Below are 27,166 nucleotides of genomic sequence, written 5' to 3'. Positions count from 1 at the left end.
AAGCCTCCGACTCTTGATTTCAGCTCAGGTCACGATCTCATGGGATCAAGCCCTGAATAAAGCTTTGTGCTGAGCAAAGAGCCTGCTTGGGGTTCTCTCTCTCTCTCTGACCCTCCCCTGCTCACACGTGTGCATGTGGACTCTCTGACTCTGTCTCAAAATAAAAAAATAAATAGTAAATAAGTAAAAGCAGGCTCCTAGTTATCCACTACTGAAGCTTCTATATGAGACAGACGGGTAGCTGTTCATTATCAGCCAGGCAATTAATGTTTATCGAGTGTCCATCAAGTGTGAGGCTCTCTATAACAGACTGTCCATAAAATGTCAGATTGAGTGCTTAATTTGGCTTTGCTGAATGTCAAGGCCATCATTAATGGTGCTATTTTTCTTGACTAAATTTAAAAGCCATTTCATGAGGCCTCTTCTTGGTGGATATTAACTAAATGACTAATCATCAGATACAAGTTGCAGAATGCCAACAACTACTCATGGACAACAGTTATGACTTAGGTGAGAAATTGAGCACATTTTCAACTGTGGGTGATTTTCGTCATTTTCCTCAGCTCTTTGGAACTGTAGTTGTTTGTAGGTTATTTTAAAAGTCACCATCACCTTAAGAAAACTCTAAAGCAGCATTTTAGGTCCCTCTTCTGAACCAGATTCTGGTATTTTTGGAGTTACAAGTTGAGGAGAAGAGACCATACGCTACCACATTAGGTCCTCAGCTAATCAGCCAAGGACTCAAAGCTTGGGAGCAACCAGGTTTCCAGCTTTCCCTGGCTCTTAATTCCCTAGTGGCTTTAGGTGATACTTTTTATGTAAAACTAGTCCAGCTGGATCCAAGAAAACAGCAAAACATCTGCTGGATCACAAGTCTTGTGGACTCAGCACTTAAATCCTTTTCTCAAAGTACATATCCACTAAGAACCTAAGAAGTTCTATGTCGAGGAGCTGGTACAGTCATCACTCTCTTGGTTTTTAATTCAATCTCAGCATCAGCAATACCATATTCTCATGCATGGGAAGAAACCAGAGTTAGTACCCCAGTGTTTCTGAGCATCCTTCTGCTCCCCACCCCTACACCAGCAATTATACAGAGAAAAATGGATGGATAAAGATAAAAAATGAGATTAAGTTTCAATAAAGATCATTTTTATTTGTGTAAGTCGAAGCAGGGATCACTGATCACTTTTGTGTTTACAACTCTATCTATGAACCCAGGCATCCTTTTCACTGCTGAATAAATATGATCTAAAATTCCAGAAGGAAAGAGTTGTAGCTGTCTGGGACAGCCAGACAAAACATCTGTGCAAAGGCCCTGAGGTGAGAGCTTGGCAGGCGTGTCTGAGGAACAACAAAGAGGCCAATGTGATTGGAATGGAGGGAGGAAGGAAGGGCAAAAGTCACATGACGGTGGCCTGATGAGACAGAATCAGGCAGACAACAGACATTGGCTTTTACGCTAAGTGAAACTGGAAGTCATCAGATGGTGCCCAAGCAGAAGTGATATAATCCAACTTGCATTTTTATTAAGAGCACTGGGGCCGCAGTACTGAAATAGGTTCTAAGGGATCAAAGATTGAAGTAGGACGATAAAGTAGGAGGATACTGCAAAATTTCTGTCAAAGATGGTAGTGGCTTCCACCAGTGTGGTAGTAGTAGAAGTGGTTGGAGTCTGGATACCTTTTTAAAGTAGAGCTGTGGGACTTGCCAGCCGATTGGATGCAAGAGAAAGGAGTCAGGAATTACTCAGTGGTTTGGGGCCTGCATCAACTATAGAGTTGCTATTAAATGAAATGGAGAATGCTGTGGAACAAGCAGGTTTGTGGGAGGAAACTGGGAGTTCGATTTGGACACATTCGGTTTGTGATACCTCTTACACATCCACAGAGGGATGATGAACAGTTGGTCACTGAATATACCAATTCTAGATTTTTGGAGATGGTCCAATGTGGGAATATAAATTTCGGAGTCATCACCTGTGATGATTAATGTTGTCAACTTGACTGGATCATGCAGTGCCCAGATATTTGGCCAAACGTTATTCTGTGTGTATCTGTGAAGGTGTCTCTGCCTGAGATTAACATTTGGATTAACAGGCTGAGTAAAGCAGACTGCCCTCCCTAAGGTGGGTGGGCCTCATCTGTTCAGTTCATGGTTTGGATACAACAAAAGGCTGGAAAAGAGAGGATTCTCTTTGCTTGCCTGCCTTCAAACCGAAATATTGACTTTTTCCTGCCTTTGGCCACACACTGAAACATTGGCTCTTCCCGGGTCTGCAGCCTGCAGCTTTCAGACTGAAATTACACTATTGGCTCCCCTGGGTCTCCAGCTTGCTGACTGCATAGATCTTGGGGCTTTTTAGCTTCTATAATTGCATAAGTCAATTCCTTATGATAAATCTCTCTTTATATATAAAATCCTATTGGTTCTGTTTTTGTGTAGAGTCCTAATACATCACTTTATACATTACATGTATATCACATATACATGTGTGTATCCAGATAACACCATGAAACAGTATGAGATTATCATGAAAGCTGGTACAGACAGAAAAGAGATACAGACACTGAGTCTAGGCCACTCTAATTTTAAGAAGTTGGGGAAATAAACAAAGTAAGAAAAGAATATTAAAAAGTGGAAGAAAATCTGGAAAGCCCAAAAGCCAAGTGAAGAAAATGTTCTAAGAAACAGGAAGAAACCAAACTGATGATGAGTTGAGAAAAAAGAGGACTGAAAATTGATCACTGGATTGGGCTATACTTTATTTATAATTTTTGTATCCATGCTCATAAGTGAGATACAGCTCTCATTTCTTCTGCTGCCCTTGTGTTTTGGTAATAGAATTACACTAGCCTACTAAAATGAGGTGATTAGGTGTGTGGCTTTCCATTTTCTTCTAGACTTCAGAAAAGGCTTATACAATAAGGGAAATACCTGTTAAATAAAGAGTTGGTAGTACTAGCAAGTAAAAAATCTAGACCCATTGCCTTTCTGAGACTTTCTATGACTCCTTTTTGATAACTACCCCAATTTCTTATATTTTCTCTTATCTTTTGGTACAATTTTGGTAATTTATATTTTCCTAGAAACTCATTCACCAAGGTGTTGAAGAGTATTGGTATAAAGTTTCTATGGTATCTCCCTGGCTGAGTAGACCCTTCCAAGCAACAACTCCCAAAGGGAAGCATAAACCATTGGGAATTAGTTGGCCACCTCTGCCACATTCTTGTTTCTACGCCTTGCTGAATTATTTGGTTTCACGATCACTACTTCAACAATAGAAGACTCTGGCCCCTTTATATGACACGATGCATTTCTCTATCCCCCATGCTCTTGTTCTCCTAATCCTTGCATGAATCCTAGTCTTCTGTTTTGTGTTTGGCATTTTCTGTTCCATCAGCCCCTCTTCCAGAATGGAATGCTGCCACCAAACCTTCACCTGTAAGTAATCACACCAGCTACTCTCCTAATGATGAGGGCATTCTGTCTGTTAGCCTAAGCCTTGCATGAGAACCTTGGGAATCAGAAACGTCCAGTAGGAATTAGCTTTGCCATCTGTCTCTGAGCTCAAGTAAAATCTTTTAGATACAACCAGCTTGACTCTGCTTATTAATCCACTAAATCCCAAACACACTGCATGGGCTAGACCATCAGGACACGCCCAGGATTCTCTTTTCTTGAAATTAACATCTGTAGACTGAAACTTTAATTTTGTTCCCCCAATTCTAGTGATAGCCTCTTCAAGAACCAGAAGCCATTCTAAATTGCTCTGACACAGAGCATTCAGCAGAATCAGAGGCAGGCGAGCAAGGGGTTGAGAATTTGGGCTTTGGAGTCCAGCAAATAAGGGTTTGAGCCTTAAGGCTGCATCCCTTATTAGCTATGTGACCTTGGCCAGGTTACTTTACCTCCCTAGGCTTCAGTTTTCATAAGCATAAGTACAAAATTAAGGTACCTGTCTCAGAGAACCATTGCATAGATTTAATGACAAAATACAGATTACCTTGCTTGCAGGAGGCACTCAATCAGAATCTGTCAAACGAGTCAACAAATTCTTTTCCTTCAAACCCTAGGAGTGCCCACGAATTCATTTCTAATTCTAGATAAAATTTTCTAATTAATTTCTTCTTGCCTTGTAACTCTGTACACTGATATATATGAGCACTGCAGTGAATAAACATTATTCGCCACCCACTTCCCTATTGTTTTACTCTCTAACATACAGGGCTTATCCTTTTACTTAACTCCTGACAATTTCATCTATCAGTCTTCACAGTTTATTTTGCTACATGTTTTCATAGCCCTTTAATTTCATTTTAAATCCTTTTTGAAGGACCACTTACAATAACATATGTGATTTCCCCATAAAGAGCCAATTCCTATGTATCTAGAATCCAAAAACCAGAAAGCATGTTTATTGCTTTTTTCCATGGCAACATAAATGAGGATTGAAAATGTATTGGACACCCTAAAGCAGAGAAAACACTAAATGGCTTTTGAATCTCACAAAAGATTAAATTTCACCAGAATAGTTTTAGCATTATATATGATTAATCATATGTCTATCTTTACTGTATCAATAACTCATGCTCCATTATAGGTTAATGTTTTATACTTACTGTATTATATGTATACAATAACCTAAACATATGATCTAAAAAGGATATATTTTTTCTCTTAACTAAAATTTTAACTAACTATTCCCCCTCCACAATGAAGAGTTGTAATATTTAAAATAGCTACATGAAAAGTTACAAGATGAAAAAAACAAATCTAAGTATTTTTATGGGAATTAGCTAGGAAGCCTGTTTCATCTACATTAAGATAGTCAACAGAGTAAAAATGAAAAGACATCTTTCCTATCCAAAAATAATACCCAAAAGCATACATTATTAAAGGCTAATCTAATATTATTGGGTTTGGCTGAGAAAAATAAAAAATGTTCCATTTTTCCACCTTATAAATTATCAACACGTGCTTCAAAGTCCACTCAATATAAAGCCAAAGTATATCTTTATTGTTTAGAGAGAGACTTTTAAGGGGAATATCAGTGAAAAGAGATAAAAAAAAAAAGTGAAGAAAAGAAGAAATGGTCATACAGAGGAAAAAAAGAACAACAGATACATAAACAGGTCCAGAAATAGCCATATAGCAAATTAGGAGCGGGGGAAACATGCACAAAGTCAAAGAGAGCATTCTGGGCTGGGAGAAGCACCACTGAGAGTTATCCAAGCCCTGGAGAGAAAACTGAGTGACACTTTCATATAAAAATTCTACCTTGAGTTCTTTCAGGATATATTACTATGGCTATTCTGCAACTATAAGCAAAATGACACGTTGCTTTTTGTTTACAAAATACCAACAAATTCATATGTTCACTCACAAACTACTAGTTGAATGCCTACTATATGCTATGCCTGTTAGAAATGTTGCAGATTTAGCAGTGAATGTGAAAGACAAAAATGTCTGCCCTGATGATGCTTACAAATGGAACTGAGTTCATCGTTTATAGAATGCAGGTTTCTTTTCTCTACTGTGGAGTAATATTTTAATTTAATTGCCATGGTCCATCATTTCCTTTAACTTTGGTTTTTGGTTTCTGGTAATGCTAAAAAAAGGTTGTAACCCCAAACACATTTCTCACTACAATCTTTTTTTAAAGATTTTTAAAAATTTTGTTCTGTTTTGTTTTATTTTATTTATTTCTGAGACAGAGAGAGACAGAGCACAAGCAGAGGATGGGCAGAGAGAGAGGGAGACACAGGATCTGAAGCAGGCTCCAAGCTCTGAGCTGTCAGCACAGGGCCCAACGCAGGGCTCCAACCCATGAACCATGACATCATGACCTCAGCCAAAGTGGGACCCTTAACTGACTGAGCCACCCAGGCGCCCCTTAAGATTTTATTTTTAAGTAATCTCTACCAACCCAACATGGGGCTGAACTCACAACCCCAAGATCAAGAGTCGCATGCTCCACTGCCTGGGCCAGCCAGGTGCCCCTCACTATAATCCTAACTAGCACATGAAAAAGCTAGAATGTTCAATAGCACATCGTGTGTTCTGGTTCACTATTGTACCACTTTCCAAACTTTTTTATTGACTGTTCAAACATCATTTACACATTTGGAGTAGTAGCCCTCATATTTATGTATTTATAATGTATGGATATACTGTATACCAACATGTTATATACATTGTAAAACAAACCTCAAGCAGAAATAAAATTGACATAGATATTTACAGGGAGTAGATCTTCCTCCACATCCCCACAGCTCATCTGCACTCTCAGGGGCACACAAACCCCTACATGAGAGACCACTGCACTTAGGTTAATTTTTCACACTTCCAAATTATGACAAATTCATTACATAATTCTTTATCTATTTTGACAAATATTGCCTGTGACAAAAGGGGACGTAATCTAATTTGGTAAGTCACAGCAAGCTGCAATGTTGGCTTGATTCCCACAATTTGCTGCTTTCTTCCTTTGCCTCAGTGGGTGACAAACATTTCAGCTCTGGGCACACTGAAAAATTAATATAAATTCTGATTGAAGGTATTTGTGAAACGTAAATCAAAAGATTGAATAACTTCTTAATAAACACTTAAACACAGTTTACTAAATATTACTTCACCCTTCCACAGAATCAAAAGGCCTTTCTGGGGGTCTCTCAATGTTAGACCTGATACACATGTGTGTGTGTGCACACGTACACATCAGGAACTTTCTTATCAAGAACAAAAATACTACCTAGGATTGGAGTAGCTACTTCCATTCTTTTCTTGTCACTGCCATTTATATTTTCTTAGTACATTTTTTTAATAACGTAACAGAGCAGATACTATTATCGCTGTTTTACAAAGAAACCCAGCCCCAAAAGGGAGGTAATTTTACTAAGATACTGCAGCAAGTTAACAATTGAGAGAAGATACTAACAACAAATCATCTAACACTAGCTCAGTGTGTTTTCCTGACACCAAACTGCTGCGATACATTGGCTTTTAAAATCTGCTTCTTGGGGCGCCTGGGTGGTGCAGTCGGTTAAGCGTCCGACTTCAGCCAGGTCACGATCTCGCGGTCCGTGAGTTTGAGCCCCGCATCAGGCTCTGGACTGATGGCTCAGAGCCTGGAGCCTGTTTCCAATTCTGTGTCTCCCTCTCTCTCTGCCCCTCCCCCGTTCATGCTCTGTCTCTCTCTGTCCCAAAAATAAATAAACGTTGAAAAAAAAATTAAAAAAAAAAATAAAATCTGCTTCTTTTACAACAACACACAACTTCACAAATCTTTTCCTTCACAATGTACCATGAATGTTATTCCCCATAAGGAAATGTAAAGTTTATTTTTGGAGCACTTACAACATTTTGCTTATTTGAAGCCGAGGGGAATAAGTGTCCTTCCCTCACAAAATCACACATCACGGGCTTTCCACTGTTTACGGTACAAAACTCACTGGCCACGCACCATCTGAGGACAAAGCTGGAACATTAAAAAGGGGCTCTTTTGGATTCTGCTGTTTTGCTTTGAAATAAAGGAACCCCAATACTTCTTATACAGTGGTCCCTACATGTACTTTAGTTGCTCTTCAAATCTGAGAACTATAATCAGGCCTTATTTCCCAGTAGGATCAGGTAGCACCTAGTAGGTCAGGGTGACAGAAATGATGGGAAGCAAAACTGCATCTGAAAATGCATGAAACACATCAAGCAAAATCTCACTTTAGCTAGCTACCATTAAGATGCTTATGTTAATCTCCCATAATTCCTGTGATAAATTACCACAAATTTAGTGGCTTACACCAACACAAATCTATCATCTTACAGTCTGGAGGTCGGAAGTCCGGAATGGACTTTACTGGGCTAAAATCAATGTGTCAGCATGGCTCTGTTCCTTCTAGAGGTTCTAGGAAAATGTGTCTCCTTATGTATTCCACCTTCTATAGGCTAAAGTGTCCCTTGGCTCATGGCCCCTTGTCTTCAAACCAGCAATCATGTCACTGCAATCTCTGCCTCCATTGTCACATCGCCTTTGACTCTTCTTCCATCTTTCAGGAACCCTCATGATTACATGGGGCCTGGCCCATCTTTATAATCCAGGATAATTTCCCACCTCAAGGTCCTTCAGGTGCACATCTGCAGAGTCACTTTTCTATGTAAGGGACCATTCACAGGCTCCTGGGACTAGGATGTGGCCGTTATTCTGCCTGTCACAATGCTCACGGATAATAGTAACCTTAAACAGAAAGTTCTCTGAGGTCCACACAGTTTAGTGTCATGGAAAATTTAGGGGGTTTGGAGACATATGGACCTAGGCTGGTATTTGGACTCTAGAATCAAGCATCCGAACAGTCTCACTCAATGTTGAGCAAACTCAATTTCCTCATCCGTAAAGTTGTTGTAGTATCTACACCTAAGGGTTATTAAGATATTAGATGAAAATAAATAATGTGAATACACAGAGTACTAAGGCTAGTAAACAAGTAAGGAAGATGTCAAATGAACGGCAATTTACCTTACCTTCCATGTTTAGACTTTGCAGCTTGAATAACAACTATCATTTCCTTAGTAAGGAATAGATTCCTTTTCTAGCCATTCCTTGTATTATGAATATTCTTTTCGACAAAGAATTTTCACATAATTTTATTTTAATATTTATATGTTAAAAGTTAGTTTGCAACAATCCTGATAATTATAACTCAATAAAAGACTGCTCTAAACATACATATAAATACATTTATACACATATATACTTAGCATACTTCAGTGAATTGGAGTTTTAGGACAGTTTATAGAGGTTTTATAGTTTATAGCAAAGAAATTCAACATTTTCATAATTTAAGAGTCTTCTTTGCCCTTGTAAAATATTTTTTCATTCATTATGTAAAAAGGAACAAATTTCTTCTTATTATAGCTTTGAAGTTTGCTCATACTATACATATATTTTTGGTAAGTAATTAGTAATTGTCATCACTTTCAAAAAGCTTGTCTTGTTCCAACCAGTAGGCCATAATTCACTGTTTTTTTTCTGGGTAATTTATCACCAAGCTTCCTGAAACTGGCTTTTGCCTATAATATAAAGATATGGTTCATATTATTTTCAACAACCATCTCTTAGAGCACTCAAAGAAAAATATGTCTACCATTCTAAAAACCAGAAATTTTATTATACGATCTCTAACATCAACGTAATGGTATCTAATGTCGATTTGGCTAGACAAGAGATGAACAACCTAGCTATGAAATCATGGGAATATATGATACACGCATTGTGTCCCAACACTGTCCCTCTTCCCACCCACCCCCGATATGATAATCACCCATTGGGAATCTCTCATTTACCAACTATAAGTAGAATCTCATTATGAGCAGCCTGCAGTATATACCAAACATAAAAATTAAGGGCAGAAAACACTTCCATTCTGCAACACAAACACAAACGTTTGCTTTGCCTTGTTGGAAAACCTCTAGGAAAGAAAAGTAACCTTGCTACTCTAAACTTGTAACTTGCTGTGCAAAGACTCAATGAAACTAGTGACTATTGCGCTTAGAAAAAGAAAAGGAAAAAAAAAAAAAAAACCCAAACAGTCCAATAAGAGATATAAAGGAACGTACCTTTTATTCCTGTAGGTTACTTTTACTAAATCAAAAAAATTGCTATTTCCTTCTCTAGGTGGCAAGGTTTGAGGTCATTTGGATTTTTTTCAACTTTAGAACCAAAACAGAACATACAGCAGCATATTAATAGGCATTTTTAAAAATTAATTTATTTTGAGAGAGAGGGATAGAAAGCTCATGCGCACAAGAGAAGGGGGGCAGAGAGAGGGAGAGAAAGAGAGAATCCTAAGCAGACTCCACACTGTCAGCACAGAGCCCAAAGCAGGGGTCAAACTCACAAACCATGAGATCATGACCTGAGCCAAAATCAAGAGTCTGACACTTAACCAACTGAGACACCCAGGTGCCCATTAACAGGCATTTTTTTTTAAGGAAGATACTTTTGTAGTTAGTTAGTTAGTTAGTTAGTTAGTTATTTTTGAGAGAGAGAGAGAGAGAGAGAGAGAGAGAAAGAGAGAGAGAAACAGGGCTCACCCAAAGCAGGGCTCATGTTTTACCCAAATTAGGGCTCCTGCTCACCCAAAGTGGGGCACAACCTCACCCAATGTGGGGCTCAAACTAATGAACCACAAGATCATGACTCGAACCAAAGTCAGATGTTTAACGACTGAGCCACCCAGGTGCTCCTGTAGTACTTTCTTGACTCATGGACACACAAAATTGAGGGAAGATGAGGGATAAATTCTTCTACATCTAAGATAACATGATAATAGATCATCAGAAATAATCCAGGGAACAAGAACTTTATAGGACTCTTAATTTATAAAATACCTTGTGATGATTTGAATGATGTTCATAAATGTTTCAAAAAGTATTTGCTGCAACAATTATACGCAAAGCCCAGGGCTGAGTATTCATCAAGGGGGAGGGGGAGGAAGGATGGGAGAGAGAGAGAGAGATACATGTGCGAGTCCTGATACACCATCAGCCCTGCTCCATCAACCATATGGGAACCCACCACAGTTGCTTGCGAGGTCACTGCCTTTATTCTCTACCTGTTCTGCTACTGCTATCATTGCTTCTACTACCTTTCATTTATTGACAATCTTCACTGAGCCAGAAGTATGACATAAGGTGCCTTATATTTCCTCTGTGCTCACTTTTTTCTTTAACGTTTATTTATTTTTTGGGACAGAGAGAGACAGAGCATGAACGGGGGAGGGGCAGAGAGAGAGGGAGACACAGAATCGGAAACAGGCTCCAGGCTCTGAGCCATCAGCCCAGAGCCTGACGCGGGGCTCGAACTCACGGACCGCGAGATGCTCACTTTTTTCTTTAAAAAAAAAGGAGGGGGGCCCAATGCTATTCTCTGCCCAAAGTCTAGGGAAAAAATCAGTAGTGAGTTTGACCATCTCAGTTTATTTTGCCTTACTCTGTATGGGGCTGAACAGACATCCTCATAGGCTGTGGGCTGGAGACTCAGCAGCCTCTGTGTGAGGCCCTCTGACTGACACCCTGGCCGTCATCAGAACTGATACCAAAGCTCTTTCATGAGGAATGCAAATTACCTCAAAACTCCAATCTCTACATACATTTCTAAGACACTAGGATTAAGATCAAGATGTCCCTTACACACTTTAAAAACCGCTCTTAAACATGAAATCGTATGATGCTCTGGGTAGATATCAACATGAAATATAAGCTGCCTTCCTTCCTACTATTTACCAAGATCCCATTCCACTGCCATCAAACAGGGAGTTCAAAGTGGAAAACACAGTCTGTTCAAAACAGTAAGCTAGTATATACAACAACAAAACACACACACACACACACACACACACACACACACACACACACACACGAATTCCCCTTTCATTAAATATAAACCACAGGAACATTTTACTTGCATTCTTTATAATTCCATGAACACCTTTCCAAACATTTGAAATTACATTTACAGTAATTCTGAATTGCAAATTATAGCAGCAGCAACGGCATGACCAGTAAATCCTAAAGTCATAACAGTGAAGAGAATTTTGTGCCTGGAGAGCTTGGAGCATGTTCAAAAGATTAAAGATTTATATCTCAGAAGTACAGCCTTGGGGAAAAATAATTTCAAAATAAAAGAAACACTGAAATCTAAAATACAGACAAAACTGGCAAAAACTGTCTTTGCTGAGCAGCCTTAAAACAATGTTGCTTTTTAACCGAATTTTGGTTTCAAAACCAAAGCTCTACTCTCCCCTGCTTGAAAAATAAAAACCACCACCAGTACCTGTAAACCATCAATTCAGCATCTAGTGTATTTCAGACCCTTGGTTTGCACCTCACATTTAACGTCTCATTTCATTTCGACTTCAGCCCCACGAAGTGACAATTCACCTACCTTTACAATTTCAGGAGAAAATAAAACTCAGAAATACTAAGCCACTCATCTGAGGACATACACAGCCAGAAACCACATGAACAAAGCTGTTATAAACCAGATTGGTCTCCGTCTAAAACCGTACTGCCTCTATAATTAATTCTCACATTAAAATGTGGGTTTTTTTTTAATTAGAGTGCAAATTATACTCTTTTTCTTGCTCTTAAGTTGTATGACTTACATTTTTAAAATTGTTTTCTGTGAAACTTTATTTATCTATTTAAGTTTATTTATTTTGAGAGAGAGAAAGCACAAGTCGGGGAGCGGCAGAGAGAAGGAAATAGAATCCCAAGCAGGTTCCATGCCATCAGCGCAGAGCCCAATGTGGGGCTTGAACCCACAAACTGCAAGATCATGACGTGAGCAGAGATTAAGAGTTGGACGCTTAACCAACTCAGCCACCCAGGTGCCCCATGAAACTTTTAAAGGTGAAATCACTAGAGGCAACCGAGGACCACAAAAGCATGTCAAGGGGTGAAGCACACACCAGCCTCAGGGGTTCTGGCAGCTCCTTTAGCCCTGGTGTACTCTCAGGGCAACTGACCCAGACAGAGCTCATGGCAGGACACACCTCCCATCTGCCAGCGGAGTGAAAGGAGCAGAACCCACAGGCCAGGGTGGAAAACAACATGACAAGACACGGGCCTTGGAAGGACCAGCCTTGGCTCTGCATTGTTGCTCTACGACCACAGGACTTAAGGACACTTTCCAACCTCTTTCAGTCAATTCTCCCATAGGTAAAGAGGGAACAGCCATCACCTCTGGTTGAGGTCAGAATCAGATAAGACTGAGTAAGTGTCTCACTGGCACAACAGTTGCCACAAAACAGGATCAACTATCGAGATGTCTTCCGCTTACCCTCCACCTCCAGGGCTATCTTAATGCTTATCTGCCCTGGAAAGCCCTCCTGGAACTTCTATTGTGTGAGGCCCTCTTCTTCCAAGAAGCATGTCAGAGAACTCCAGACTAACATTCTCTCCATCCTTCAAAATCATTTATTTATTCATTAATCCATTCAGAAAAAAAAAATCACTGGTAATCATAGTAATGCTCAAGGCACTGTGCTAGATACCATAGGAGAATGAAAAGATCCAACTTCTCCCCCCAGTAGCTGACAGCCAAATAGATACAAGCTATGCAAGTCAGTTACTATCATAAACCTAGGTGGTTATTATTATTATTTTTTTAATGAGCCTAGTTTTTTAAACCAGGGATTCAAACATCTACCTTAAGGGCCGTTTTAAGAATCAAACGAAATAGGTTTTTGGTAGATAGTAGTAGTAACCTTGCTAGCACCATATTGTTTTGGCACTCTCATTTTGCTATTGAAGTGTATGTGCTTTGGCCCCTGTCAGGCTAGAAGTGGCTTCCAGCTAGTGAATTCAGATCAGTTCTTGGTCTGCCACAGTGTTGTGCACATAGAGGTGCCATTTGTTGGATGTTTCAGTCCAAGAGAGACCAAAGACCTCTGTATGACTCCATTACCAAGATAATAACGTACTCCTAGTCAATAGTGTCACCAGTGTGGAGCCTAATAAGTAAATCTGTACAAAAACCAACACCACTATCAGCAACACAACTGTGCATATATACACTACCCAGACCACAGAATGCAGTTAAACTGTAACCTATCTGCAATAGAGTCAGCGTGTTCATTCTCCAAATGCCCACTGAGCACCAGTCCTGTGTGAGGTACTGTGCTAGACAGAGAAGAGCAAAGTGAAAAAGATCCTGCCACAAAAAGGAAAACTGTTCCCCTCAGGAAAAGTCTCCACCTCATGAGGGGAGACCGTATATGTACAAACTACTAGAGAACATGTGGCAAAGCCTATAATCTGTTGTTAGTATATCCAAATGACTGCAAAATGAGTCTTCCCACAATCTTCCCAGAGTGAATGACAACTTCATCCCTACAGTACCTTAGGCAAATGTCTTGGAAACAGCCTCATACTCTCTCCCACACTCCATGGCTTGCTCACCACCAAATTCCCTCAGCTCTCCTTTCAAAATGCAATCAATAGTCCTTGCCACCTCCAGTCCCACTACCCCGTACAAGTCACCATTTTGTTCCTGTCTTATTTTAACAGCCTATTAGAGTCCTTCCCTCATCACCCTACGTAAACTTTTAAAACACAGGTCAGGTTATGGCATAGCTCTATCAACATTGTCCATGTACTTCCCATCTCATTGAACGTAAAAACCAGAACCCTAACAGCAGCCTGCAAGGTGTCACATGTGATCTGGCCTCACATGTTGCTACTCTACTGGCCCTCCCAGCTCACTGTTATCTAGACACTGACCTCCCAACTGCTCAAAAACACCACTAGCACCTCACACCTCAGGGGTTGGTCTTTGCTGTTCCCTCTGCCTAGAATGCTCTCTGTCAAGCAGTACATGGCTTGTGCCTTCACTTTTAAGTGGGCCTTCCCAGACCACCCTGTTAAAAGGAGGCAATTCCCACCACCACTATGACCATCACTGCCTACTTCACCCTGCTCTATCGTCCTCCACAGCCTCTAACCCCAACGGACACACTCCATACTTACTCACCTATTTGTTTATAGTCAGTCTTGTCCAATTATAATGAAAGTGTCATAAGGGCAAGGGTTTTGTGTTTCATGTATTACTGTATCCTCACAATCCACAACAGTGTCTGGCACTTAGTTGTGAGATCTGTACAGGGCTAGGGTATTGGAGAAGAGACTTTAGTAAAGGCAGGAGGCAAGAAGTTACAGGACAGGAAGGACATGTGACAGAGTATCATGTCTCTGATACTTGACTCTCTGAAAGGGTGAGATTCATATTATGCACTCCTCTATTATTCTGCCTTGAATTATAATATGTATGTTTTATCCTTTCTATAAATTATAACTTTTTTAAAGGACAATGTCTGTGATAGTTAATTTTATGTGTCATACAGGGTTACTGGGTGCCCAGGTATTTCATTAAACATCCTTAATGGGTGATGGGTGTATCTGTGAGGGTGTTTTGGGTGAGATTAATATTTGAATCAGTAAACAGAGTAAAGCAGGCGGCCCTTCCCCAGTGAGGGTGGGCCTCATCTGATCAACTTAAACAAGGGCCAAAATAGAGTTAAAGGCTGAGTAAGTAACAATTTTTTCTGCCTCACTGTCTTTGAGCTGGGACACTGGTCTTCTGCCTTCTAACTCGAACTCATACTGGAACTTACACCATCCTCTTGTCACAGCATCCGTATAATATCCTGCAAATGCAGGTTTTCAACACACTGTGCAGATGAATTACAACGCCTTTTAATGGAAGAGCAAGTTAGATCATCTCCAGAGTGCTGCCTGCCACCTAAAAATATCTACTCTCATTATTCTTAGAACCACGACTTATTGTATTGTATTAAAGCCGCCTATTCCCCGAAGGGGTATGTTTAATTTTCACAACCTAATTACTCACTCAATATTAAAAAAAAAAAAAAGAAAGGTCATCATCCATGAAAATAATAAAACAATTATAAGAAAGCAGTGAAGTGCCTACAACACCTTTTTCTTGCAATTTTTAAAAATTTAACTGATATTATTTTTTTTATTTTTTTAATGTTTATTTATTTTTGAGAGAGAGAGAGACAGAGAAAAAGTTGGGGAGGGGCAGAGAGAGGAGACACAGAATCTGAAGTAGGCTCTAGGCTGCAAGCTGTCAGCCCAGAGCCTAACGCAGGGTTTGAACTCACAAACTGCAAGATCCATGACCTGAGCTGGAATCGGACGTTTAACCCACTGAGCCACCCAGGAACCCTTAGATATTGTTTTTTAGATCAGTTTCAGGTTCACAGCAAAAATGAATAGAAGGTACAGAGAGTTCCAAATAACCCCTTTCCGCTCCCCATGTACAATATCCCCCACTATCAACATTCCCACCAGTGTTGCAAAATTTATGAATCAATATTGACACATCATTATCAATCAACCAGAATCCATAGTTTACTTTAAGGTTTACTCTTAGTGTTGTACATTTTATGTACAATCATGCAGAATAGTACTGCTGCTCCCAAAAAATGCCTGTTCTCCACCTATGTGTCTCTCCCTCCTCCCAGCCCTGGCAATCAATGATCTTTTTATTGTCTCCATAGTTTTGCCTCTTCCAAAATGCCAGACAGAATGCCATAATGCCATTCTTAAATGGAATCATGTAGTTACATACCTTTTCAGACTGGATTCTTTCACTTAGTAACATGCATTCAAGGTTCATCTGTGTCTTTTCATGGCTTGATAGCTCATTTCTTTTTATCACTGAATAGTATTCCATTGTAGAGAGGTACCACAATTTATATAATCAGAAATGAAAGAGGAGACATCATAACTGATACCACAAAATATGAAGGTTCAGAAGAGACTATTATGAACAATTGCACACCAACAAATTGGTAGCCTAAAGAAATTGACAAATTCCTAAAAATATACAACTTACAATTACAGAATCATGAAGAAATCGAATCTGAACTGACCAGTAACGAACAAGGAGACTGAATCAGCAATTTTAAAATTACTGACTTTAAACAAAGACAAGCCCAATACCAGATGGTTTCCTTGGTGAATTCTACCAAGAATTTATGAAAAACTAATGTTAATACTTCTTAAACTCTTCCAAAAAATTGAAGAGAACAGAATACTCACAAATTCATTTTATGAGGCCATCATTACCCTGATACCAAAGACAAATAAGGACACTACAAAAAAGAAAACTACAGGCCAATATCCCTCATCAATATAAATGCAAACATCCTCAACAAAATACTAACAAAATTTAGCATCACATTAAAAGGATCATACACCATTATAAAGTAGAATTTATCCCTGAAACATAAGAATGGTTCAATATACCCAAATTTATAATGGATACACCACATTAACAGAATGAAAGATAAAAATCATATGATCACCTCAATACATGCATAAAAAGCATTTAACAAAATTCAGCAACCTTCCATGATAAAAACTCTCAACTCTTAAAAGAAACATAGGCAGTAAGCTCCCTGACATCAGTTTTGGTGATAAGTTTTTGGATTTGACACCAAAACAAAGGCAATAAAAATAAGTGAGAATACCTCAAGCAAAAAAAGTCAGCACAGCAAAGGAAACTATTAACAAAGTTAAAATGCCTTTACACTTTGTTTCACATCTTCCATTCTGTAGAATGGAAGAAAATATTTGCAAATCATGTACCTAGTAAGGGATTGATACCCAACTATATAAATAACTAATACAACTCTCAATAGCAGAAAAACAATGATACAATTAAAAAAAGGGGGGGGGGAAGGAACAGAACAGACATTTTTTTTTCAAAAAAGACATATAGATGGCCAACAGGTACATGAAAAGGTGCCCAACATCATAATCATCAGGGAAATGAAAACCAAAACCACAATGTGATGTTAGCTCACACCTGTTAGGATGGCTCTAACCGAAAAGAGAAGATATAACAAGTGTTAATGTAAATTGTACTGCAACTATGGAAAAGAGTATGGATGTTCCCAAAAAATTAAAAATAGAATATGATCCAGCAATCCCACTTTGGGGTATATATCTAAAATAAGTGAAATTAGGATCTTGAAGAGATACCTGAACTCCCATGTTCACTGCAGTATTATTTGCAATAGTCATGACATGGAAACAACCTAAGTGCCATTCTATGGATGAATAGATAAAGGAAAAATGGATATAGGGGTGCCTGGATAACTCAGTCGGTTAAGCATCTGACTTCAGCTCACGTCCTGATCTCACAGTTGGTGAGTTCGAGCCCCGTGTAGGGCTCTGTGCTGACAGCTCGGAGAATGGAACCTGCTTTGGATTCTGTGTCTCCCTCTCTCTCTGTTCCCCTCTTGCTCGCACTCTGTCTCTCTCTCTCTCAAAAATAAATAAAGATTAAAACAATTTTAAAAAAAGAAAAAATGGGTATATGTGTATATACACACATATACACACATACACACATATATATATGGAGTATTATTCACCCATGAAAATGAAGGAAATCCTGCCATTTGCAACATGGATGAACTCTGAAGATATTATGCTAAGCGAAATAAATCAGACAGAGGAAGAAAAATACTGTATGATCTCACTTATTTGTGTAATCTTAAAAAGCCAAAATCATAGAAGCAGTAGAATGTTGGTTGCCAGGGGCGAGAGGATGGTGGAAATGAAGAGAGATTGGTTAAAGGATATAAACTTCTAGTTAAAAGATGAGTAAGTTCTGGGAACCTAATGTACAGCACAGTGACTAAGTTAACAATACTGTTAACACATATGGCAGACATGGAAGTTACTAAGAGAGTACATCTTAATATTTCCTCCCCACCCAGCCACCTCCTGCTGCCCCCCACACACAGAGGTAACTATGTGAAGAAATGGATATGTTAACTAACCTTACTGTGTTAACCATTTCACAACACATACCTGTATCAAATTATCACCTGTATATTTTAAACTTACACAATGTTATATGACAATTATATTTCCATAAAGCTAAATAAGAAACAAAAATTAAAATTAAAATGGAATTGTGTGTATGTGTGTGCATTGCTATTTTCTGCATCAGCACTCCTCAGAGTAGGCTGTCTTCAAACTGTTTCTTATACATCTGACACAAGGTAAGAAATCCCTGCCAGCATACAAATGAACTCATTATTTGCTTCCTTGAGAAAGATTTCCTGTGAAAATGCCAGTTGAACTAACACAGCGTTTCATCATGTAGCTGATTTACATTTGGTACCTCATCAGCATGGACAGTTAACAAGCATCCCTCAGAATGGCACTGGTCCACAAACCACAAGCAGCACTTATCAATATTTTTGTATGTTACCCCTTAGATTTTGGCTTCCTTTCCCACACTCTACTGAAATCAACTTCTTAAAGAACAGTGAATTTTTCTGCATCCTCCTTGGTATTCTACAAAATGTATTAATCCTTGAAATTCTTTTCTTTTCTGGCTTTGAATAAAATGTACATGCTGATTATCTTTATATATCTTAGGCTCTTCCTTTTTTGTCCCCTAGGCCATCTGCTCATTCTCTTTCTGCCACTTGAATAAAGGCATTCTTTAGGTCCTAACTACAGATATATTTTTTTCTGCTCTTTTCCCTCCTGCTATGCAATCTCCTATATTCCGGATGTCTCAAACTTCACCTCTTATGCAGAAGCTGCAGTGGTGATATTTTCTGTATCCCTTTCAACATCCAGCACAAACTTTTTTGTATCTAGTGGATGCTCAGTAAATGCCTATGGAATTGACAAAGTAGCATCTGGAACTATTATCAGGCATAGAGTCGATTTGTTCTTACCATATTAAAGAAGCACATTGATTTGTTAAGTAGTAGTAATTATCATACTGAATACAGTAAATAAAATGAAATATTAAGCACTACGTGAAATCAAAGAAAATTAAAATGGAAATCATTAAAAATTTTAAAATAAAAAATATTAGAGGCAAGTCATTTTACAGTTGCATAGAGCAAAATTAATTTATGATCAGAAAAGGAATATAGCAGAAATAAAATGATCCTTATGTTGGATTTTTACCTTTTTCTATTGTCAAAATTCTTCATTTCAAAATCCAATTAAATACTGAAAATAGATAGCTAACCCTGCATATATCTTTTTTTTAATATGAAATTTATTGTCAAATTGGTTTTCATATAACACCCAGTGCTCATTCCAACAGGTGCCCTCCTCAATACCCATTACCCACCCTCCCCTCCCTCCTACCCCCCATCAACCCTCAGTTTATTCTCAGTTTTTAAGAGTCTCTTATGGTTTGGCTCTCTCCCTCTCTAACTTTTTTTTCCTTCCCCTCCCCCATGGTCTTCTGTTAAGTTTCTCAGGATCCACATAAGAGTGAAAACATATGGTATCTGTCTTTCTCTGTATGACTTATTTCACATATCTTCTTAATAGTTTTGCTGATATATCAAAACTCAAACGAGAAACGAAATCATCATATATCTATCACACATCATCATACATCATACATGATACAAAAAGCATCACACATCTGAATCACTTCCACATATTCTTCTTAATCTGCCCATTAGTCTTTTTAAACTTCCTTCAGTTCCCCATGCTCCCTTAGGTTATTCACAATGTCTTCAAAGCTGATAAAACCTCATTCTCTTGCCATACTCTTTATTCCTAACAGATATTGCTTGACTTTTTAATTCTTTTTATAAACAGATTTTATAAAATTAAATATCAAAACAAATAATCCTTTGATGGAAAACAATGATCAGTTTGCCATATAATGCATAACCCAAATGTACTATAATAATGATATTCTGGTGCCTCTATGATTGACACACGAAATACACGTTAGGGAAAGAACAGAGCAGCGTGCAAATATGCAAGACTTAGCAATGCTGCTCTTTCAGCATAAGCACCCAATACCCACAGAATTCAGTAGGGCTTGTTCAACCTCAAAGTAATTAATCACAGGACAGGCCAGTGTAAAATGGACTATGGAAAATATGGAACATCATGGGATTTAATTTTAGTGAGATTCATGTACCAATTAAATAGCTGCAGAGTAATGCTTTATAATTTAGGGTAGCAGTAGAGATTTACATGCTTGTAGTAACTATCATAAAGATAAACTAAAAATAATTACTCTATGTATTGAAGGACTTGGAGGTGATTTTACTAGTATTTTTATTCATTTCTTATCTGCAAAGGATGGTTAGTTTTAAGTTACCCCCAGCTAAAATTTAATTTTTGAGGGCCGCACTACTCAGGCTGTGACAATATTCTTTTAAACAAAGTGAATGAATCAAAATTAGAGCACTGCACCCAGTGGCTGCTCAGAATGTACACAGAAGAAAGCTGTGGCATGGTTAACTGGATAAAAGACAACTGACTATTGAAAGTCCTTTAACATTCAAACAGTACTTGAGGGTTAATAAAGGACACTTATTTTTTATTCTTAATATTATTTTTCAGGCAAAAAGATAATTTACTAGAAGCATAGTTGGGGCTTACAGAACCAATGGGAGCTGAGGAGCAGGCTAGGGATAAAGGCAGGAGGAGGCTGCAGGCTTGGTGGCTGGAAGCAAGATAACTGCCAGTATTATGTCTCTGTTTATCCTTAATGTGATAAACACAATATGTCTTATGTATGAGTTCTGAGAAGCAGAAATGTTAATGAAGAGTCTACAAAACCACCAAACAGGAAACAGCTTGAGCCCAACAATGATCTCATTTATGCGCTTTAACATCAGAAGTGCTATTACCTTCAAGTCCTTACTGGAAACTTGCCTAGGAAATAAGACAAACCAATGTGTCAAACAGATCATACATACAATGGGTGTTCTTAGGGGAAAAGTTCTGAGGAAGGGATTGGTGAGGCCCTACCCACATGACACAGCAAGAAACTGTTCCAGTCAGACTGCAACATGGGACAAGGAATGCTGAGGGTCTTTGGGGCACCAGGCACTACAGCAGGTGCTGGGATGCAATGATCAGAAAGGCAAAAAAGATACTTGCTCTGCCCTCAAGGGGACCTTCAAGTGCTCATACTCAGCCTTCCCCACTTGCACAGCTTCCTTCAAAATACCTCATGGCTGCTCTTTCCCAACACCCTCCATGCCTGGAGTCTGGTGGGTGTGGACACCCCCTTGCTCCCACAACCCCTGATCCTCAAGCCAGGGCCCTCATTCATTCCTGAGTCTTTCCTCTCTCTCACCATCTATCGCACCACCCCCCTCAGATTTTACCTGGTGTGTCCCAGCTATTCTACCTCCAGCAAACACTCCTCATAGGTCTTCTTCTCTCCCCCATCTGCTCCTCGTGTAGGTCAGGCCTTCATCCGCTCTTACTTAACCACTCCCCATGCCTCATGGGTCAGTTATTTCAATTTAAGCCTCCTTTCCCCCATTTTTAAAATGGATGGGGCGCCTGGGTGGCGCAGTCGGTTAAGCGTCCGACTTCAGCCAGGTCACGATCTCGCGGTCCGTGAGTTCGAGCCCCGCGTCAGGCTCTGGGCTGATGGCTCAGAGCCTGGAGCCTGTTTCCGATTCTGTGTCTCCCTCTCTCTCTGCCCCTCCCCCGTTCATGCTCTGTCTCTCTCTGTCCCAAAAATAAATAAACGTTGAAAAAAAAATAAAAATAAAAAAAATAAAATGGAGATGATGATGATGATGATGATGATGATGATGATGATGATAGTAATACCCATCTTATAGGTGTCTTTAGAGGATAAAATGAGTTGATACACATAAAGCACTTACAATAACTGCCTGTAGTACAGTAAATACTCAATTAATGGTAGTTATGATTATTGTTATTACTGACTGAGAATGCCAGAGAGAGGAAGAGGGGAAAAAAGCCTCAAGCCCCAAAACATCATACCAAACTTCTAATACGAATGACACACACTGAAGTTATTTGTTCTCTCCTACCAGACCATAAATTTATTCTGTCTAGAAAATAGCAGGAATATAACAAATGCTTATTGAATTTGGAAAACATTTATTTCTAATTATATATCATATACTCTTTTAATAGTCTTTTATGCCATTTCAATCAAATAGTGACTGGAGAATTTGATTATAAAATACATGGAACAGATTTTTTTAAAAATCATGGCTTTATCCTTTTCTCTCAAAACTACAAATTAGATAGGCAGAGCATACTCAGGCTCTAATGGAAAATGATGCTCAAATATTTAAGTTTCCAAAATGTCATATTTGAATCACTTTACCATCACATATGCGAAGCTATGTTAGACAGTCAAGACATCTGCTTCCTTGGCCAGAAAGTGTAGGCGTTCATGGAGATTGAAGCTGCAGATAGCAAATGTTAAACAACAGCCTCCAGAAGCTGCAGGGTGGCCCACAGCCCAGGGCTGCCCACACGGGGGCTCTGCAACTTTTGTGTCCCCAGTCAGAGTGGGGTGCCACAGGGAGGAGGGTAAGGGGCTGACTCTTCACACCTCTCTCACATACACACACACTCTAGATCACAAGACCCTAATTTTCTCCTGCTGCCTCTGGTTCAATACTTCCTCATTCAACTTTGTTCAACAGCACTTTGATGGACTTGATTAGCCCTCAGCTAATCACAGTCCTGAGAAAAGCTCCTAGTGAAAGAGGCTGCAACACATGATATATAATCTTAAATTCCTTTTAAAGGAATTTTCCAGCTTTGAGACATAATTAACATTAACACTGTGTAAGTTTAAGGCATACAACGTGATGATTTAATACACACATATATCACAAAATGATTACCACAATAAGGTAGTTAATACATGCATCACTTCACAGTTACCTTTTCCTGTGTGTGTGTGTGTGTGTGTGTGTGTGTGTGTGTGTGTAGTAAGGACTTGTAAGATCTAGTCTTTCAGTAACTTTCAAGTCTATGATACAATATTGTTAACTGTAGTCACCATGTGGTAACTAGATCCCCAGAGCTTATCCATCTCATAACTGGAAATGTACACCCTTTGCCAACATATCCCCATTTCACCCCCACTGCCCAGTCCCTGGAAACCACCATTCTACCTTCTGTTTCTGTAAGTGAGATCATACAATATTTGTTTTTCTCTACATGATTTATTTCACTTAGCTTAATGCTCTCATGGTTCATCCATGTTGTTACAAATAACAGGATTTCCCTCTTTCTCATGGGTACACACACACACACCCCACGTTTTCTTTATCCATTAATCTGTAGACAGACACTTAGGTTGTTTCCATATCTTGGCTATTATGAATAATGCTGCAATGAACATAGGAGATATACCTTCAAGATCCTGATTTCATTTACGTTCACTATATAACCAAATGTGGGATTATTGGACAATATGGTAGTTCAATTTTTTTAATTTTTTGAGGAACCTCCAGAGGTGCCTGGGTGGCTCAATTGGTTAAGTGTCCACCTTCGGCTCAGGTCATGACCTCACAGTTCATGAGTTTGGGCCCCAAACTTTGGATCCTCTGTCCCCCTTTCTTTCTGCTCCTTCCCCGCTCTCTCTGTCTCTCTGTCTCTCTCTCTAACACACGCAAAAATAAATAAACTCATTTTAATTTTTTGAGGAACCTCCATATTGTTTTCTGTAGTAGCTACACCAATTTACATTCCTACCAGCAGTGCAGAAGTGTTCCCTTTTCTCCACATCCTTGCCAACACTTGTTATTTCATGCCTTGTTAACAGCCATCCTAACAGGTGTGAGGTGATATCTCACTGTGGTTTTGATTTGCATTTTCCTGATGATGAGTGATGCTGAGCTTACACCTGCTCATGCTCATGTACCTGTTGGCCATTTGTTTATCTTCTTTGGAAAAATATCTATTCAGATCCTTTGCCCATTTCTTAATCATAGTATTTATTTATTTATTTATTTTTATTTTTACTTATTTTTTTTTACTACTGAGTCGCATGAGTTCCTTATATATATTGGCTATTAATGCCTTAACAGATAGATGTGTATATTTTCTCCCCATTCCATAGGCTGTCCTTTCATTCTCTTGATCTTTAATTCCTTGAGAGAGAAAATCTACAGTTCTAAGGTTTCAGAAAAATGGGGCCTTGAATATGAATTTAGGGAGGTGGAAGACGGTAGACAGGATAAGACTTCATGAAAGACTTCACACTTGTTGGTTGTGATAAACCTTGGAAGACAGGGTAAAGTAAGAGGTGAGTAGGAGGTTGGGGTGGAAAGATTGGTCATTGGCAAGGCTGGAAAGTGGAAAGATGTAATGGAGTATGTTTGCAACGTCAGATGAACAGATGGGAGGACAAAGACGAAGATGGAAGATAACAGCACAGCATGAAGGCTCCAAGAGTCTGGCAAATGTGCAAGTGAGGAGCTCTGGAGGACCTGAACAGGGGAGCGAGAGCTAAACCACGCAGTCATCTGCACAATGGTTTATGAAGGGACAGCTGGTAGAGAAGAAAAGTTGGATAGAACTAGAATGTTCTAAGCAAGCAGCAAGGAGGGGTCAGATTCAGAAAATTAAAAGATGTGAAAGGATAGAACCAAAAAGTCATTCTGACCCCTTAAAAGGTGAGTGAGTCTGCAACTAGGTGAGCCCAACGATGAACTCTTATCTCTTCCCACAAGTAGCTAGGCAGAACATGACCCGGTTGAACAGCTAATGCTCACAGAACATCTACTGTGTTTCAGATACAGTGCTTAGTACATTCTTTACCTTATCTTATTTAAATCTCTATATTAAGCCATTCTGAGAGTTGTGCTTTATAATTGCCAATTTACAGATGAAAAAACACAGGTTCACAGGAGTAAGATGACTCACCTATGCTCAGAGAATAGACAGCAAAGAGGATGAACATCCCAACAAATATTAATTAGAATAGCACCTATTTTCTGAGCACTCTGGGAAACAACGGTGAACAGAGAGACACAGTCCCTGCCGCTGTATTCAAACTCAGCCCTGACTCCTAAGCTCTTCCCTTTCTTCCTTCCACCACCGATTTATACTCAGAAAAGAAGTCCCTAGTCTGACTCAGTTATAGCATTTGACTACGGCCATGTTGTACCTACACTGCTGTTATTAAACCTTATTTTTATTTTTTGAAATAATTTTACTACTTGACTGAAGAATGTTTTCACTTTTTTTTAAATGTTGATAATCACAGGAAGGTATAGTACTTTGTGCTCAACTGCTCATTATTTACACTTGAAGCGACAAGAGCTGATACCAACTCTCAGATCAATGTAAAGGAGCAGTTTACATCAAAACTTGGGCCTTCGCACTCTTGCGGTACTGCCATTCCTGAATCAAAACAATTACTTTAGAGTCAAATAATCTTCCAGATGTCGAAGTGCAAAGTACCACAGTCTAATTTATATCAAAGTACTTAATTAACTTGAACAGATGACACTAGAAAGAAAAATCCATCGATAATTTGCATATCTTTTGTCTTCAGGATATTAAGAATTGAAATATACATGGAATTCTGTGATAATTAGAAGACATTTCCTCACTCACTTAATAAATATTTATTGTGTACTAAGCCTGAGGCAACATTATAAAAGTGAGAGATACAGAAATTTTTATAGCAGGAAGACTGTTTCCAGGTGTTTCACTGTGGTACAGCATAAGACACAGGGAACACAAACATAATTTTAGTTTAGGGCATGTGGTTGTTGGAAGACAATTCTGCATGATTCTCTTGTATTTATGCATGTATTGTGAGTGAGGCACAGACTGTCCTTTGTTCTGAACTTTCTTTCCAAGGATGTTTCTATAGCAAACAGCTTTGGGATGACACACTGGTGTCTCTCTTTGGAATAAAGGGCAGTTTTGCTTGAAATCCTGGAAGACACAGTGTCTCTTTACAGAGCAAAGGATAGGCATGCTTCCTGTCTAGAATAATAATTTGTCCCTCCAGAACAAAAACCAGACATGTTTCCTACCCATTATAAAAGATTTGGGTTGCCTGAACTCAACAATCCTCTCTGATAAATGTAGCTCATTTTGTGCGTGGTAACGGAAGCTGGCCCTCTTCATGTCACTTGTGAGAACTGAGGCTCAGGGAATATGTGCAAATACGCTAAGACTCACAGACTGGTTGCTAGGAGTGTTAAACTGTCCTTCGTCTCTAACTTTGGAGTCTTGTGCCTTCTACCAGCATCTAGTCATAGGCTATCTTACTGGCTTACAAGTATGGTAAAATCTCAGTCTTGACAGTTCTTGATAGCAAACAGTTGCAAAAATGGCAATAAATTCATTCCCTTCCTGCATCTATGCCCTTTGGTATATACTCTCTTACATTGATTCTGGGCTTGGCCATGGGGCTTCCTTGGCCAATGGGACATCAGAAAACATGACACAAAGAGAAAGACTGAAAAGTACCTATACATTGAGACTTACCCTCATGCCATTTTTAGAACTTAGTTGTCATGTGAAAAAGCCCAGGCTAGCTTATTTGTGTGAAATACATGCCCACTGTCCCCTAAAACCCCAGCCAAGAGCTTCACAATCACCAGACCTACCAACAAGGCCAATTTAGGTCATCCAGCCTCTAGTCAACAGTCCAGTTAACTGCTGATGTGAGAATGAATCCACCATTGATTATTAGAGCTGACAGAGCAGAGGAACTATTCAGCTTCTAGGTTTGGGGGGTCACAAAAGCTAACAAAAGAGGCAGAGTACAACGCAAAAACTACCTCTAGTATTTTATCTATATTACAAATTCCATGGA

General features: G+C 39.1%; 1 protein-coding gene across 13 annotated transcripts in view; it reads right to left on the bottom strand.

The window, feature by feature from the left end:
* The window catches only part of KLHL32 (kelch like family member 32), a 242,419-nt gene that overhangs the window by 158,202 nt on the left and 57,051 nt on the right, over positions 1 to 27,166 (bottom strand). The gene's annotated exons all lie outside the window — the stretch shown is intronic.

This window comes from Leopardus geoffroyi, chromosome B2 (assembly GCF_018350155.1).
Source record: "Leopardus geoffroyi isolate Oge1 chromosome B2, O.geoffroyi_Oge1_pat1.0, whole genome shotgun sequence".
Classification (NCBI taxonomy): domain Eukaryota; kingdom Metazoa; phylum Chordata; class Mammalia; order Carnivora; family Felidae; genus Leopardus; species Leopardus geoffroyi.
The sequence above is the reverse complement of the archived record's forward strand: the minus strand, read 5'-3'. Positions and strand labels throughout refer to the sequence as shown.